Below are 17,869 nucleotides of genomic sequence, written 5' to 3'. Positions count from 1 at the left end.
AAGAATGATGAAAGGAGTAGAAGGAGGCCTTTCTTTCTCAAACGAGTTCAAAACCCACGTCGTTTAAAAAACGTTCTGTGTCCAAATGGGGTGATTTGTACAGATCTGAAATGTGGGGAATTCCAATATTTAAAACAGAATATGTTTGGCATTGGACCGTCCCTTAGAGGATATTTTCCTGCTCTTTTAAATTATCACTCTGCATCCCCACAATCCTCCTAATCTCTTTTATCATCATCCCCTTTCTTTTAAAATGGTGGAATGTCCTTTTTTGATTGTTGTGGGTGTTAGAATGATTGCAACAGTGTGAGTATTGAGAGAGACAGAACTGAAGAGAGTTGAAAATGTGAGAAAAGACAGACGACTGCACGGTTCAGGCAGACTGAAAAAGTAAATGAGAGTGAAAGACATGAAAAGCTAGAAAAGAGAATTGAGTTCAACTGGACCGCGGTGATATGAAATGAGTTGAGCTGAACTGAAATAAGCTGAATTGAATTTGTTCTGTCTTCTGCAGAACGTCATTGCGAGGTACAGTTCATTGTGTAAGTATTTCTCACAGACGAAAAAGTAGTGATGTTGGAGGACATTTGCACTGGCAGGGCATGCCAGAAAGACAGTAAGTATTAGGCTGTGTATTGAAAGAGTCACAGATTTATTTCCCTTTTGTGTTTGTTTCTGAAAAAAATGTATTGAATATTGAACCCTGTTGCTCATTTGTGCATTCCCATTTTCACTTTTTTTGTATCATGGTTGTACTGTAACCTGTACCCAGTTCATGGAAGCTTTTACATTTGATGTTGGGGGTAAGAATGACCCTGTCATGGAGTACACTGGATCTCCTATGACTGAAAGTAAGACTGGATCCAAAAAAAGCCTTACCACAAAAAACCCACCATTGCTATTTTAACCTTTGGATGCAGGGTTGAGGTTGAAAGGAGTCTCATCAGAAAGGAAGATGACAAGAACTGAGAAAAACAACATTTTCTTTTCCTCGCACTGCATCTCCTTTTTAACCATCCCCCTATCTGTGTACGGTGGCAGCCATTCTGACTGTGCCTGCGTGGTAGAAAATGATTTACTGCTGCTTTCAGCCTCACACAGAGAGAGTGAGAAGATTACTCTCTGAGAGACTGTGCGCTTTGGGAAGCGTTGAAACACAGTTAAAACAATAAGGTGGCTCTTTTCCCAGTTTCACTCCTGTGTTTTGCCTTTGGGCTATGCTGTTCTCCAAGGTAATGTTTTTTTTTCACTCCCTGCATCCCTGAAATGTTGGATTTTGTAAAATTGTAATGGATACTGGAAAATCCTCAAAACATGAAATAGATTCCCTGTTTTCTGACACAAAAAGCATGTGATAAAACAGGTGGAGACTGAATGTGATGGGATACAGTAACGATTAGGAAAAGGATTAAATAAGATCAATAGTGTTCTATTTGCACACCGTAAAAGAGCTCTCCTTTCTTACACACTATTTAATCCAAAACTATACATTTTTACAAATACGTATTTTTGACAACACATTATTCAAAGGTTAGACTGGACACTACTCAATGTATCCTTATACAACGGTTCATATGATATCATAAAAATTACTGCCCCTTGCATGACGTTACGTCCTTAATATAAAGTTACGTAAATAACATAAAGTTACTGAGGTTAGGTTTAGCGGAAAGAAACATGGTGATGACGTAATGACTCAGGGAAAGTCCTCTATTTTGAAAGCAGTCTGCCACCCCAACCTACCTCCTAACTGGACCACTCCGGACATCTTCCTTCTTTACTCACAAAAGCCCATTGATCACATAACTGCAGCCTTACAAAATATGTGAATTTTGCACAAAATACTGGCTAATGATTATGAGGGATATGTACAAATTTTGTTGCATTGCTTTTTGTAGGAAAACATACAGTGTCTGAGGACAACCTGACTGACCCTCTGTCCCATCAGTGTTAGCAGCCTTTCTAATGAAAGTATTCTGATATTGTAACGCTTTTTTGTTTACTTTTGGATCAGTACACAGAATTCATGATTCTTGGATTTAATTGATTTAAATCATTTTTGTTTTAATGGTTTCTTATACTGCCTGTTTAATATTAAATGAAACAAAAATAAAGTTCTCCATTGATTGTGAATTTTAATTATAGACCGTTCTTCGGTTGCTGTGTTCAGTAGGAAAACACTGAGGAGAATAACATCCAGCCAATGTATGATACTTCAATTGTTTTAGCACTTGATTAGCCACAATCATGTTGATAAAAATCCATGTTAACCAGTCCCACTTGTGTAATTTCTACATTTCCTGATGATCTAATCATAGAAATCAATAAATATATCAATGCACACGGATAATAATTGCTTGAGGGTTCCTATTCAGTAGAGAGAAATGAATGTGAGTGGAAAACAGATTTAAAAAATGGAGATAAAAGAAATGTTGAAGATGCAGCAGGTGACTCAACCTTCACCGGGTGGCTGTGACTCAACTTATGGGCCAGGCACAAGAACAAACACTGACGCACTTAAAAATGAAACAAAATCACATACGCATACATGCAAACACCAAACCCACCCCAGGTACACAGCTGGCGCAGGCAATCAGATTGAAGGGCAACAGAGGACAGACAGACAACACAATGTACAACCCAGGGGCAAACTGAGCTCTCTTACCTCTTTTTCAACGCTCTTGCGTTTTCCTCGTTTGCTCTTCTGCTTCCCTTCGTTCCCTCTGTGGTAAAGGCTAACGCTGCTAGCGCTTGTTCTGTTTCTTCTTCTCGTGCCGGCTCCTTTCATGGACAAGAGAAGGGACAGAAAGAGGAGAGGAACCATTAAGATACTGTATGGAATGGATAGATCTCCAACAGCACCTCACATCAAGAAAAATAAATATATAAAATACTCCATTCATAGTGGTGGTCCTTGTGGGATTGCAGTTATTGCCTCTAAAATTCAGTTATCTTTCAAAACAGTTCCTTAGTTGGTGTGTAGAAAGAATGTATGAACAAGATGGGCGCAGAGATTACAAATCAATGCGGTTCATGACCTGAAGAAGAAAATGTTACATGAACATGAAAGTCAAGATATATTCTGTAATGTTGTATTTCACCCAAGTTGTTGGGTAACTATTAAAAAAACAAACAAAAGAAAAACGCACAGTTGAAAACCTGAGCAAGGCTTAGCGACAACAACCAGGGTTGTATTTGCAGAGTGGAGCATGCTTGCTCAATGTAAGGATGAATGAGGTTCAAATTGGGGTCAGAGAGCACTGAGTAGCAACCAGGGGGAAAAAGAAGCCATAGAATGATGATTATTATGCTCCTATACGGCTGCATGATTGCCATTTACAATGTGCATACCTGTGTTGGCTTGTTGCTGTGTCCATTTCATCGCTCAGTTTTTGTTTGCGGAGACTAAGTTGACATGTAATTGTGCTTGAATGATATTATCATGGTCATACTGCTTCGTAAACTGACAGGGTTTGTGTGTTTGTGTAGGTGGCGTCTTACAGTGCACTGATGAAATTGCTAACAGCTGTGACAGCAGCCATCACGCACACACATACAGACACACACGCTTTTCAGCCATCTCATTCGTAGCATACAGCTGCACAGATAAAGCACAAGGGTTAAGCAAATATTGTACAATGGCCAGGAAACAATGAACCATCCCCATCCCTCCCCTATCTCTCACATTCACTCACTCACACCAACTGAGTGTGGCAACCGTGTGTCTGGGTGCGTGTGAAAAACTGACTGGCACTGCTTGTCCTCTTTATTACTGTGAACAGAACAGACACCCCTGCTCCCCTCCCATTCATTTTAATCTCTATTCTTAATGATAAACCTCCTCAGTCACACTCTCGCTCCGTCTGTACCCCTCCACACGCACCCCTCCAGCCTGGTGTCGACCCCTTCGCAAAAACCCCAACGAGGCAGCAACAGTGCTCCTTTGTTTGCCCCCCCTCTTTCTTGCCCCCTCGCCCTGCCCCGGACGATGCTGGTTGGCGGGGACAGAGGCATGCCTCGACAGGAACGCCGGAGGAGAGGTAGGGAGGGACAAGTGATGGAGGGAGGGAGGGATGGGAGAAAAATGTAGGTGGGTGTTTTTTTTTTGGGGGGGGGGGGGGTTCCTTTGGGGAAAACTTTTCATTTTTTTCAGTCATTCTTTCTGTCCTTTCTTTCATTCCTGCACTTTTCTGTCCATTCAGCATTACATGAGAGGGGCTTCTCAGTGGAGTGTGTTTGTAGGGAGGAGAGAGGTGAGGTTTGGAGGGACTACACCCTCAATGAACCCACCGACTGAGAGCTGAAGAAAGTCGTTTGCAAAAAGGACTATTTTTGGTTTTGAGTAGGAAGCTAATTTTAAACATCAAAGTAAAGATGGAGAAGAGAGAGAAAACAAACTCTGACTCCTAGTTTTTATTTTGGCTCTGAAAGAACAACACTTTAAAAAAAAAAAAAAAGCTCTATTCCTTGGCTTTTACATTTACACGGCTCAAAAATAATGTGCATGATATTCCAAACAGGCGATGTGTAAAAATAGCCTCTAAGTACACAACTTGTAATTTCTTATTTATGCAAAGAAAATACTGGACCTGCCCATCGAGGTTAGTCAAGACATAATTTTAGCCATTTCGTTCTGGTACGACGGCAAACCCAGTTCCCTAATAGCATAAATACTGCTCTTGTACTGGTGCCTGGGGCATGTCTCATTTGGAAGTGAGGGAGACAGCACAGTAGAGCACTGCCTTTACCCCTCAGCCACAAACACACATGTGTGCGCTCACACACACAGATACCATGGCAGCTCCAAGGCAATCAGATCATTAACCCCAACTAATCTACAAATATTATGTTTATAGAAAACGTCTGTCCAGCTTAGGCACATGCACAGCCAAGCCATGCTAACTCACTCCAAGTGTGTGTATGTGCTTGTGTGTGCATGAGTCTGATGTGGTGCCTTTGTATGCTATGACAAGACGTGTGTGTCAGCACTGCTGTGAGTGTCATGTCTCTCAGTCTGCATGTGTGTACAATTGTGTCATGGCTGCCTGTGTGTCTGCTGTGACAGACACAGAAAGAGCATGACAAAGATAGCGAAAAAAGTGCTAATGTGCATGCCAGAATATGTGTGTGCGTGTGCGCATGCACGTGTGTGTGTGTGTCTGTGTGTGTGTGTGTGTGCGCACTGTGACTTCCAGTGATGCAGCACACAGCCTTGATCTAGACTCCTGCCTCTCTCGGACACCCCGCTGTGCCTGCTTCATCAATCAATAGGACAGATGAAGACAGACGCCTGCCGCGCTGCGAGGAAAAACGGTGGCTTGCATGCGCGACTGTATGTGTGTGTGTTTCTGTGTGTAAGGAGGCTGAATGCCCTCGGGGAGAACGTGGCAGACATGATGCAAACCTTCAAGCCTTCCTGCCCACACAGAGATCATCTGCACTACATTTGCTTTCTTGTACCATCAGAAAGAAGCCAGACTCCATTTGATAGCTGATTTGCATAGACTGATATATTTACCAGTGTTTTAACCCTAACCTCCTACAACCTCTTCTTCTTCTCAAAAGATGTTACACGGAAAAGATGTTTCCAAGTGAGCAAAATTCAATTTAATTCCATCATTTTCTCACCTTTTGAGGACTCTAGGTTGTGAGAAGTGGTGCGACTAATTTTGGAAGTGTTTAATATCCGAAAAAAATCACACTGAGATTGAAACTGCTTTGATACTTTAACTATTCTTCCTCTTCTAAATATAATGCCAGGCTAAAAGAAAAGCACCAGAGAACGCATTTCTGTTGGTCAGATGAGACTTTCACCCCAAATCCAGGAAAACTCAATTACACACACAACTGTAATTACTTACTCCCTCACCCCTGACACAGACACAAACAGCCCGTTGATGTGCCTATCTACACTCCTCAAAACCACGGCTATAAAAAACATCTCAAGGGCTTGTTCAAAAATCTTTATGAAAATGGTTTTAATATACCTTCAGGCACAGTCAAATGAAGTGGAAAACACTTAGAAGCTATAAAAAACCTCTTCCTCGAGCAGGCGAGGCAGATCAAGTGAACTTGTGATATTTTCATTGTTTGAAATATTTTCTGTCAATTAAAAAACCTGTGAGACAGAACACAGCTGTATGAGAAACACCTAGAACTGCCACTCATGAGAGTGTGTGAAGGCTAAAGTGATCAAAAATAGCTTGTTGGGTGTCATCAAAACCTGGTGCATTTACTCATCTGCAAAGTAGGAAGGTAGGCCCTCGGAGAGTGCGCATTGTAAGCAGTTGTATATTGAGACAAAGGGATGTGAAACGATTAGTCATTGCAGCGTACGTTTGTGAGTCAGAATTAGCAGTTAGTTCGGCTTGAGAAAAGCAGAGACTGAGAATGTATAGTGTTGCCGTTGGTCACAATATGATTCAGGGAACTCGAACTTAAACACTTTTACATTTTCGCAAACCTTCACAGAAATATGGATGTAATGTGAATTGGTGTGTCTGTGTCAGAAACTACAGATTCTACTACAGAAAACACATGGCTTCAAAACATTAATTATTGTGAAGGAATACTTGCATGCAGTTAAAGAAACCTTTCATTTTAACTGCACTGTATCTGAAGCCTGATTCTAATAAAACTCCTCAGACTGCACTGAAATCAAGACCATAAATCAATATCACAAATTCAAGGGAAGTCATTAAGATTGAAATTTTAGACACAACTGTGCAGAAATAGTAGGAAGCTAGGTTTTGGTTTATTTTGTTACTGGGAAGGAGGAATGTGTGTCATTTCCTGGTGCTCCAAATGGCTAAGTGACTTGAATGCAAAGCCACAGAAGCCATTTCTCCCACAGCGCCTAAATCCTCCACAACTGTTATCAGCCTTTGGGAGGTTTTGCCTCCTCAATATGCAGCAAGACCGTTTTGTTTGTTTTCAATGTAACTTGTGATATTTGGCCAGGGCTCAGTGCCCTCTTTGTTAGCCATTGTGTGGAGATGAATGAATCTTTCTTCCAAATTTCATACAGAGATGCACTGTGTGAAACCATAGAAACACCTTTGAGACCACCAAACTCAATTCCGGACTATGCAGTGAGCAAGAATAGGCCACTATGAACTGATTTGAGGCAAATTATACTTAACTGTTAAACTTCTATATCACTGATTTTGTTTAATGAATTTCAAGCATTATTTAGCCATCAAGTGTTTCAAATATTTTAATTTGAGTTCCTCTTTTATTCTGCATGTTTTGAGATGTTTTTAAACAGCCTTCACACATTACATTTTGAGTACATTATGATAGCACTGTGAGACTGGGGAATAAACAATGCCATAGTGTAACTGTTCAAATTAGAAAAAAAAGCTGTTAAAGACTTTGATGGAGTTCTCACACTAGCGATTAGCAAAGATGCAAGCTGTGGCTGCAAAGCATTCTGGTTTATTGATGCCTCTGTCTAGAAATGAGCACTGCTTCTTCTTCTTCTTCTGTGATGGATTTTTCTATGTGTGACTGCTGAACATCAGAGCAGAATGGCAGGGGTTTGATTATGAGTGACTCATAACACATTGTACACTCATAGATCAAATGTGCTTCTACCTGATACTGTATCACATTTGTGTCATACAAAGTCATTTACGGAAATACAAGGAATACATAATGTAACTAGGGGTGGGAGATATTATTTCAGGTTTTTTTTGCAATAATGATATTCTTGATGACATGACAAAATACTGAAAAATAAAATGATATTTCATTATTAATTAGAAGAACATACAATTGCAACAAAATAAGTGCTATAGTTTTATATGTGAGCGTGATTTTAACATTTTTCATTCATATATTCCATAATGTTTTTTATTTATTTATTTTTTTAATCTGTCATTTCTTTAACCAGTCAGAAATTTGCTCTTAGCCACGTTTGTTGGTGCCATGCGTAACAGTATGGCGTCATTATGTGAAAAAAAGTTGGAAGATTGCTATTATTACAAAATGAATTTTTATTTTCATATTAAAAATTAAACGGTATTATCATGAACGATATACGGCACACCCCTAAATGTAACCTCAGATTGGTGCAAGAAATGTGGAACACCAACTTTTTTTTTTAAAGTGATTTAGTGATTTAGTGATTAGAATAAAAGGCAATAATGTGTAATTATTTCAAAACTAAAACTATTTTAACAGTGTATTTTAGCCAGAGAAACCCAGACATGAAAATCCTGTGTCAGTTCCTAACCCGAGATGCCCTGATTGCAAAGGCACATTGTGTGATTTGACATTGCACCGACGCCTGACGCTCAGACAAAGGAGCCGGTGCAGGCCTCGAGGGGGCAGATGACAAACACTCCTAAACCATGGCCAGACATAATCCCCCCACCCCCCCACCTCCCGCCAAACCCCACAACAAACGCACAGCGGAGGGGGACTTATTCAGAACATATTAGGGAGGTGAAGGAGGCCAGGCACTGAGGGACTCTCCCCACTTGGCTGTCCTAATCATCTGAGACAACCTCTCCAGAGGCAGACCCCCGCCCAATCCCCTTCCCGCCTACAAACCCCCGCTCCACCCCCTAACGCATGACCCAGACACATCCAGGAGAGTTTACAAGGGCGGGCGGCCATGAAGTGGGGAAGCTGACCAAAATGAACAGCCCCCCCGGGAGCTGTTGTTTAATTGTCCATCTTCTTGGTCCAAATTAAACAAGCTCGAGCGCATTCAAGTATCAATACAGATACATACCCCTCCCACCGCCGACACCCCACTTTTAACAGACTGGCACGTTCCATAGAGCATGCCACTGATGCAGAATGATGAGCGAGACCCCATTGTCTCGTTATATTGTCTTCAATTAGGCAGGAGATGATGGGAGACAATGAGAGGAGCATTTGTAATCATGAGCCTCCCAAACTCATGCTGAGAAACAGAACTTCATTATGCCCAATGGTCCCTCATTGACAATAAAACCCAGAATATGTGTGGTTCATCCTTAGGAAGTTTTCAAGCATAAATGGCTCGGAAAGAAGTGAGTCACCAGGAAATACTGTCGGGGGTTCTGAAACTGAAAACAACAACAGACATGGGTAGAGGCCAATTTTGTTCCTTTGTCTGCATTGCAGCAGGTTTTAACCTTATAACATATCCTGTGTACTTACCTGAACTCTCATCCTGTGCAAATTTACTGCCCTGCTGTTTAAAGTTTTATGTGTCAGGACCAAGAGGATTTAAGAAAAGAGAGTCGGTCTGAAATTAGAAGAAAAAATGGCTTATAGTACTTTAAGAAGAACAAGAAACTCTGCTTTTCTGAGCTAGTTTTTCAGGGGATGAATATACAGGAATAAAGCGTAGCCATGATGTCTTTTCATCTTTACCACATAAATGTTGTACAAGCTTAGCTCTGAGAACAGAAGCTCTGGCAGCGCTGGTGTCAGCTCAGAGCCATCTGTAGAAATTAGACTTCTTTAAGAAAGAGAAAGAAAAACTCGAGAGCGCATTATCTGCATTTACCTGGAGAGCGTTCAGCTGAGAAATGACTCTAACCCGACACCTTGCCAGCTTTGTAGCTCACCCCGTCATTTAAATCATGTTTCACCGTGGCTGTTAGGCTTTGATAAAACTATCCAACCGGACAAATACAGCTTTCATAAAATTGTGCAAATGATTTCTTTCAACTGGGATCTTGGCGGTATTGTTCCCCCATCCCTGACCCCCCCTTACCGCGTCTTCCCTCTCTCCTCACGGCACAAAGAGCTAATCTGAGACGAACACTCGCACCAGCTCTGACACATTGTCAAACCAAAACCGGGGTGATTTTATTTTCTTTAAATCATGTAAGTGAAGCATGAGGTAAAAGCCATCATCCATGGAGGACAACAGAGGGGTTAGAGAAATAACTGCGTAATTTCTCCCTATACACGTTGCAGGGATTATATATTATGCTCCCTTTTACCCATCTATCCCTTCAACTGTTCCTCCACACGTACAGTATCAGAGAGGGACCAGATAGATGCAGAAACGTTTTGGTTTCTCCCATTTTCAGATGGAATCAGTCCGCGATGGGTGCCAGTAGGAGGGATATCCATCAAGTCAAGCAGCCCTGGGGCCGAACAACCTTTCCTGCAAGGCCCCGCTCCCTTATCTGATTCCAGCAGACGGGTCGAGATGATGGCCATGCCAGCCAGAGCCTTTGATTTTTTAAGTATATCCCTCTGCTTTCACACTGCTTTATTGATCGCCGACAGACCTCATTGTGTTCCTCTGCTAAAAGAGCGCTTTGAGAATGCTCTATTTGTAATGTGATCACCCCGATGAGGATGGCAGAGAGGTGGATGGACACTAATCCTCTTTTTGCTCCAGTCTCCAGCATCATCTATGGTGATTCTTGTGGATCGCCCCTGTCAAGTTTCTAATCGCCTGAGGGGCAGCTCCCCCTCTTCCTGTCATTTTTTTTCTTTATCGGACGGGGTCAGGGTATAATCCACACTTAAGCATCACTTTGTATGAAGAACAATAGCTAAGGCTGGTGACCTAAAGTGCCAGTCGAATTTGGCATCAACCACTTCAACATCCACTAATTTATTCAATCATTTGAAAAAAGGAGATAAATGAAATTAAACGCAAAAGCAGTGTGGTCGATTGTTGACTGTATTTCTACAGGACCTTTCAACGGCATCAATTTTCAGTTCATTCATGATTGTTTTTGACCACAGGCGAAATGTTAAACATGCTCATCGACCTCTGTGGACCTGACACATTCCTCTGTGTTGAACAGCACAAAGCAACAGTACAAAGTAGGAAGCATCTGCCTTGTCACTCCACCCAGATGGCAGCAGCAAGTATGTAAATTGGTTCATTAACCTTACAGTGCTTTAACCACTGGGCCATGCAGAGGGCTCGTTCCATCCGGGTTTTCTTGAATTTTATTAACGCCCATTAATGGCATCGGGAAACTTTCGCTAATGGCCTGAGGTGGTTTGCCGCGGTGTTATCAAACACTGTAGTAATTATACATGACATCCCTCTGATTAACACTCCTGTGATTATTGCACCATGTCAGATCATCTTTTTTTCCCCCCATTTAAGTCATCCATTTTCTCGGCAAGAACATATTTCAGAGGAGGGAAAAAAAAAGAGCCCTTGTATTATCACAACGCTCCCCCACCCCAACAAGCAGGCTTGGATCTTTAACCCCTGACAATAGAAAGGCATGAAGAAAGAGAAGCAGGAGGGGGTGAAAATGTTCTGCGTTTTCATACTGCGTTTCCCCCCAGTCCTTGTAGTGTGTGAAAAATTAGCTTGCAGTGTGTGTCTGCATGCGAGCTGCCAGCAGTGAAGGCTTGCACCTGGAGCAGGGAGGAGCATGCGAAGGGGTCAAGGGTCACCTTGTGGGCTAAACAGGATTGGAGTTCTCCATCTTTCCCTCAGAAGGCCAGACAACCCCTGCGGCTGCTTCGCGCAACACGGGCCTTTCACGCACCCCTTTCTTCCCTTTCCTTCCCTCCTTTCTCCCTCGTTCACCTCCTTTTCTTTTCACCTTTGGAGAGGCGCAGTAATCCATAATCCACTCAACTATCAGCGGCTCAATTATCCCTCCCGTTTGCCCATTTTCTCCCCTCAGATGGAGATTCAAAAACAATTAACCTCTTCACGGCTGGGGACTTTTCCCAGGAAAGGGCACGGTGGTAATTGAATGACTCCGTCATTTACATTCCTGACCATGACTTCACTCCTTCACGCATAAATCTGGTTACCGTAAATCCTAATCTGTGGCTTTGTGATTGTCCAATGTCATTATCATGGATGTTGTATTATCACACCACGAAGACAGTATTTTACTTCAAGCAGGATTTAACAGGACAATTTGTTAATGTTTACATAACACCCTTCTGACCTACTTAAACCTTAATAGATTAACATCATTTGTACGCAAACATGTTGACAGATTTAGAAAATTATGCTTCCATAGAAGCGAAAACAATAATAACTCTTAGTCAAACTGAGTGGACAGTGCTCTCCTGTAAACTGATAAAACTGGACTATTTCACACCAAGTGTCTATAAGCTATGGCGCATCCCCCACATCCTCAGCCTTCAATAAAATGTTGTCTTCTCCCCCTTCGTTATGGAGGGGCCTCCTATTCATCTCCAGGTAGTAGCCTCAAAGTGTAGGAGGGAAGAACAGCTTGTTGCACCCATTGAGCTTTTTATTACTTCCCCCTTCAAAGGGTTGTGGCAGAGGAAGAGACATCCTCAATCTCCTTGATGCCATGATACACAGAAAACACACAAAAAAACAAGTGGCAGGATTTCGGTCGAAGCTCTGTGCAAATTTTACCAACACTTGTTCTTGAAAACATCATATCTGAGAAGATTACATGGTTGCGGGTACAGAAAGAGAGAGAGAGCCTATTCCAGCTGTCAGGGGATAATCTTCTAACAAACAAGTTTATCAAAAACGGACATCGCCGACAAAAACAACTCCGGAATTATTAGGCTCGCTCAACTAGAAACAGAAAAACATTGCACACAGCTCGACTTGTTCCGATTTTCACTGTGTTGTCAAGCAAAAATGCCAAACAAAGACTCCTCTCCAACCAGCCATTTTCCATAAAGCATGCTAGCTTCTTATCTAGCTAACCCAGCGGCAGCCAAATGATGTAATCCCTAACCAACACACATTGGGAAAACAAAGACCTGTACTCATCAAAAGGAAGACACTCTTGAAAACGAATTTGTCTGTCAAAGAAATCCACATATCGAAGCATTTTTTTATCATCTCCTATGTCTAATTAATGTTTTCTATTTGTTTTTGCTCAACTTCAGAAGCTCCATCGGCTTAAGCCCAAACTCAAAGACGCCCACTGCGAAGAGTTGAGGTGCGACAGACAGCGTCTGAGGGTCTCATTTAAAACCTGCAGTACAGTCAAAATGAATATTCGAACAGGAAATATATTTTCTCTTCACTTTTGAAGCTCAAAAGATTCAACTCCCATTTATTAATAATGGGATAATTATTTTATTGACCCTTATTCCAACATCATCACACTGAAAAAAAAATTGAAACATGAAAAACATCAAGCTTCAGAACCTCCTGTATGTGCTTCAGAAAATATCTGAACAGTGATACAGCACAACTAATGTAAGACCTTTAAAAAGAACCAAGAAGCACTGCATATACACCCTGGCTAATTGAACAAAACAGAAAAAAAAGAAACTACAGACACCATAGGCATAACTATATTCTTGCAGACACTCGCCAGAACAGCATAGCTGAAATCTCACTCTCTCACACACACTGAGACACACACACACACACACACACACACACACACACACACAGAAAGTCTTTGATGTTTCCTCATGAGTGTGTGTATTGCAGCTGTGTGAGTCACCCACACTCAATCCAAGATCCATATAGGCTACACAGTGGCAATAGTAGCAGTAGCAATGAAACTACAACCCTGCACAACACACACACACACACACACACATATATATATAAACTCACAAACAACATAGTGCTTCTCGATTGTGGATGGAGAAAGGGAAAGAGGCAGAGGCACGGGCAGCGCCAGCCAGACCAGCACGAGGACAAAAAAAAAAAAAGAGGAGAAGAAGAAAACCTCAAACAACTGGCTGCGCTCCAGACAGACTGGAACTTCTCTTGATCATTATGTCTAGCCTTCAGGTGTCTGGGGTCGGGCAGACTGTAGGTGGTAGTTAGGTTGAGGGTGGTGGGAGGATTGGGGGGGTGTAGATAACACAGCAGCCAGACAAAGAGGGAATAAGAGGGTTGCCTACATACCACCAGCATCAAGGAAGGGAGGGTGGGAGGCAAGGGAGGGAGCAACGAGGAGAAAAAAAGAGGGTTATAAAAATTTCATTAGACAATCCTTTGCCAAAGTGACTTTCTGTATCGGTTTTCTTTTCTTTTCTTTTTTTGTCATCTCCCCTCCCTTCTCGCTCCTCCAGCACGCCGCCTTAGAGAATGGGGCAGACAGATTTTATAGGTCCTAATTAAAGCCATCTGAAGCCTTTCAAAACATCAAATGGCCCCGGTCCCCCGCTCTTTCCCTCTGATTGTGCAGAAATCACGGAAAATCAGAGGGCACCCATTTTTTGCTTGGGCTCTGAAATGTACATGCATTTTACAACAGCCCTCTTTCCTCCTCCTCCTCCTCTGACCCCACTACCCCCTAATTTCCAATCAATAAAAGGGTTCAGTGAGTGACATGACCTCATTGACTGTCTGTCAAATTCGTTGGAATTTGACATAAATGCTTGGTGGGCACTACAACTAATTTCAGGTGGAAAAATAAGCATTTCAACTCTTAATCTGAGCTTGACCTGAATCTAAACTTAAGGGACATTTTTTGTTTTATCCCGCAATAGAAATGTCACAAAACGTTAGTGAAGATCCACCCTTATCCTGCCTGGCGGGTTGAAGTGAAGTGCAGCCGTGTTTTAGTGCGCTTCAAGTACTCCATTTTTTCTCTCTCTTCACTCTCTTGTCCCCCCAATTGTCCTCATTGAGCCGTGTGGACCGGTTACCCAGCCTGCCTGGCCGGGGTCAGCGGGTTTAACGTGTGCTTTCTATCTATATTTCATGCTATGGCGCTGCGTGCAGACAGCCACACATCCACAATGATAAAATTCAAAAAGACGCACAAAGAATGTCGACAAGACAAAATTAACTTGGAGACTACTCAAGCACCAAGAGAAGTCAAATTTGTTTGGTAATAAAAGCCTCCAAAGCGTTTTAAAATGTTTAATTCGCCTTTGAATGTAAATAGAAAGGACAGAAAGCACACGGCGCAAAAGTGATACATGCTGTCTTAAAATTAAAAACTGAAGTCGACTTCAAGTAGGACAAGAAGATAAATATAATAGTAGCGATAAATAAGCGATAAAAAGAGGTAAAAAAAAAAAAAAACGTCGCCTACTTACGATTCATTTCAATAACTTCTGGGCGTTATTGTTTCGCCCCTGCGCCTCTCCGATGGTTTTGAGACGGAAAAAAGTCGGTTCCTTCCGCGAAGTGGGCTCATTCTCATCGGCAGGATTGGTCAACTTCATCTGACGGCGATTAAGTTTTGCATAAGATAACACCTGGTTAATTCTGCCGGGGACAGTGGACGTCCGATTCCGCCGGTGTCAGGTCTTCAGTGATGCCTGCACTCGCCGGGATTGAGGACTGAGAGGAGAGGGAGCGCACAGAAAGGCGTCATGTGAGCAGGGGTAGAGGTGCGCCATTGGCCAGTCGGGGATAAGTATAATAAGGCTGCTCTGTGCGCCATTGGCCCAGGACGGGAACGGAGGCGCCTCCTCACTTGGCTGTGCTCAAGAATGTGAGTGCGGCTCACTGTTCATAATTTTCAGCAGCCAGAGGGGAGGGGTAGGTGGGGGGCGGCAGTAAGTAACAAATTGTTCCAAAGATCTGTTTTTTGTCATCGACGCACAGAATTACGCGGAGAGCAGCGTGGGGAAATACACGCATTCCGTTTCCTTTCTCTTCCTCCAAAAAAATGAAAAATAAAAAATAATGAGAATGTTTGGTGAGTCTACACATCAACTTTTGAATGGCTGTCAACTTGAAGATTTGGGCATTTGAATCTAAATGAGGCACAATTTGAACTTGACGTTTTCAGCACTATGATGAGTAAAAAGACATCAACAAAAGAAGTTTAAAAAGGCAGCAAGTGAGCAGAACTGCACCCCTTCGGGATGCAGGTTTTTTTTTTACACTTACAACAATCTACACATTTATGCTATCTCCATCCCTAATGTGGTTAATTTTAGACTTTTCATTGTTTTGATGTTGCACATGTAAAAATGTTAGAGTTTTATTGTGAAATATAGCTCAGTTACCCCCATACACAAGCATTCTTTTAAATGTGATGTAACACTAAACTCCAATCACAAACATGAGCAGAAAGACATCATCTTGTTGGCTGCTGGTATAGTTTAGTTTTTTTTCCAGGTCTTCCTGGATAATTTTATGGATAATGACCAAATGCATTGTGAACCAGGAATTGTATTAAGAAATTTACAATTACATTTTAAAGCAATCATCCCAGCTTAAATGCAATAAACAAGATCCTGTCATCCTCACACACTGACGATAAAAACTGATGGAAAAGATATAAAAAAAAGACATATTTTGATGACACTACTATAAAAACAAACACATTTACCTTAAGTTTCTAAAATGCAGTGACTCCGCATTGTCCTGGTGCTTTCTAGTTAGTGCTGCTAAGACAGACCTAAACCAACCTTTACAATAAATTTTTGATCCTAACAAGTTCTGAAGCTAATATATTATTTAGGAGACGGGAAGCTAATTGAAAGGAAGGGATGCAACCTATGCAGTAGGTGCAGCAGTGGGAGGTTACAGCGAGAAGATCCCTTGATATTCTCTCGTACATGTATAGAAACAAAGGGAGTGTAATATGTTTTACATATTTATGACACTCTGCCCTCTTTAATATTTCCATATTGACTTTCGACACAGTTGGACTTCACAGAGGGCAACAACACATAAAAGAACATCGTCTCTCTGTGACTCTCCCTGGTTCTCTGGAGTGTGGAGGCAGAGGAACTCAAGGTTCTGTATGGGTGGGAAATAGAGCGCATGTAATCTGGAGCGCGCATCTTCCCCTGCTCAGGCTGCGGCATTAAATCAATATTCCGCAAAGCTTTCTCTTGTTTTCACATTCACTTGACTGCTGCCGTGATGCGCTGCGAGGGTCGAGCAGCCGCTCCCTGATTTTTGTGGCACTTGTCCCCCCTCCCTCTTCTTCCTCCTCCTCCTCCTTCACTTCACTTCACTTCACTTCATGGCAGACACCCTCATTTGGATGGCTCCAAGGCGATGCGCCCATTCCATTTGTCTCGTGCGTTAACGGGAGGCGGCAGGAATAAGGCAACGCGTTATCTCGACACAAAACATTATCTCCGCCTCGCTCCTCCAACACCGTGAAACAATGATTATTAACTGCTTGAGGAGCATGTTCAGGGGGTTTCGAGGCTTGTTGCTACACTTAAGGAACATGAAATATATTCCCCAACACACCCCCTAAACTAGATTTTTGAATTTTTTCAACTCAAGACAATGCTTCCCCTTCTCTTGCAACTTGTGAGTACTTTCAGTACTGTCCGCCTGTAGCCCCGGGGAAGTATGGCTAACGGCATTATGACCGTATGTGTGACAGTAGCATTTTTACCAGAAACCAGCCTAGCACTTCCTTTTCAAGATTTAAAAGCCTGTCGTGCTGCATCATCCCGGTGTAAGATACTGGTTGTGCATTCAAACACACGCGTTCACTCACACACCATCGTTATGAAAGCAAAACCCTGCCTCTGCAAAATGGGTCATACACTGCAGTCACTTTATCTCAGCAAATGTATTGTGCCTGTGTGAGTGTGTGAGTGGTAGACATGCGCATGTGTGATTACACATCAAAGGCAAGACTCCAACGTTAGAGCATGGGTGTCTTCGCTGTTACGGGACTCGGAAGTCGAACCGTTCGATGTTTTCGGGGGTTGCAAGTCTGTATGATATGGTTAGCCCCAAGAGCCAAAGTGTCAGTCTTCTTTTAATGCCTTATAACAGCCAAGAGGAAGGCGCTCTTGCTCTAAAATAAACTCCAGTAGCATCATTTTCATTCTACCGCAGTGCCCTGTATGCCTTACACGTCAGCGATTTCAAGCAAACAGTTGAACACATAGGATTTGCTCTGAACACAGAAAAACCATTCACCCTTGGTTGGTGCACAAAGATACACAGACAGGCTAATAGGTAGACATGCACATGCACACACACACGTGCACACACACACACGTGCGCGCACACACACACACACACACACACACA

General features: G+C 42.4%; 1 long non-coding RNA gene across 1 annotated transcript in view; it reads right to left on the bottom strand.

The window, feature by feature from the left end:
• The window catches only part of LOC121941289 (uncharacterized), a 32,877-nt gene extending 17,641 nt beyond the window's left edge, over positions 1-15,236 (bottom strand). Inside the window, exons 1-2 of the long non-coding RNA XR_006105736.2 lie at positions 14,944-15,236; positions 2,666-2,781 (exon numbers count right to left, since the gene is read on the bottom strand). This is a non-coding gene — a long non-coding RNA (uncharacterized LOC121941289). The remainder of the gene's footprint in view (positions 1-2,665; positions 2,782-14,943) is intronic.
• Positions 15,237-17,869: the final 2,633 nt, after the last annotated feature.

Source organism: Plectropomus leopardus, chromosome 5 (assembly GCF_026936395.1).
Source record: "Plectropomus leopardus strain MGB_pleo_1.0 chromosome 5, ASM2693639v1, whole genome shotgun sequence".
NCBI lineage: Eukaryota > Metazoa > Chordata > Actinopteri > Perciformes > Serranidae > Plectropomus > Plectropomus leopardus.
Note: the sequence above shows the minus strand (reverse complement) of the source record. Positions and strands in the feature narration are given on the sequence as shown.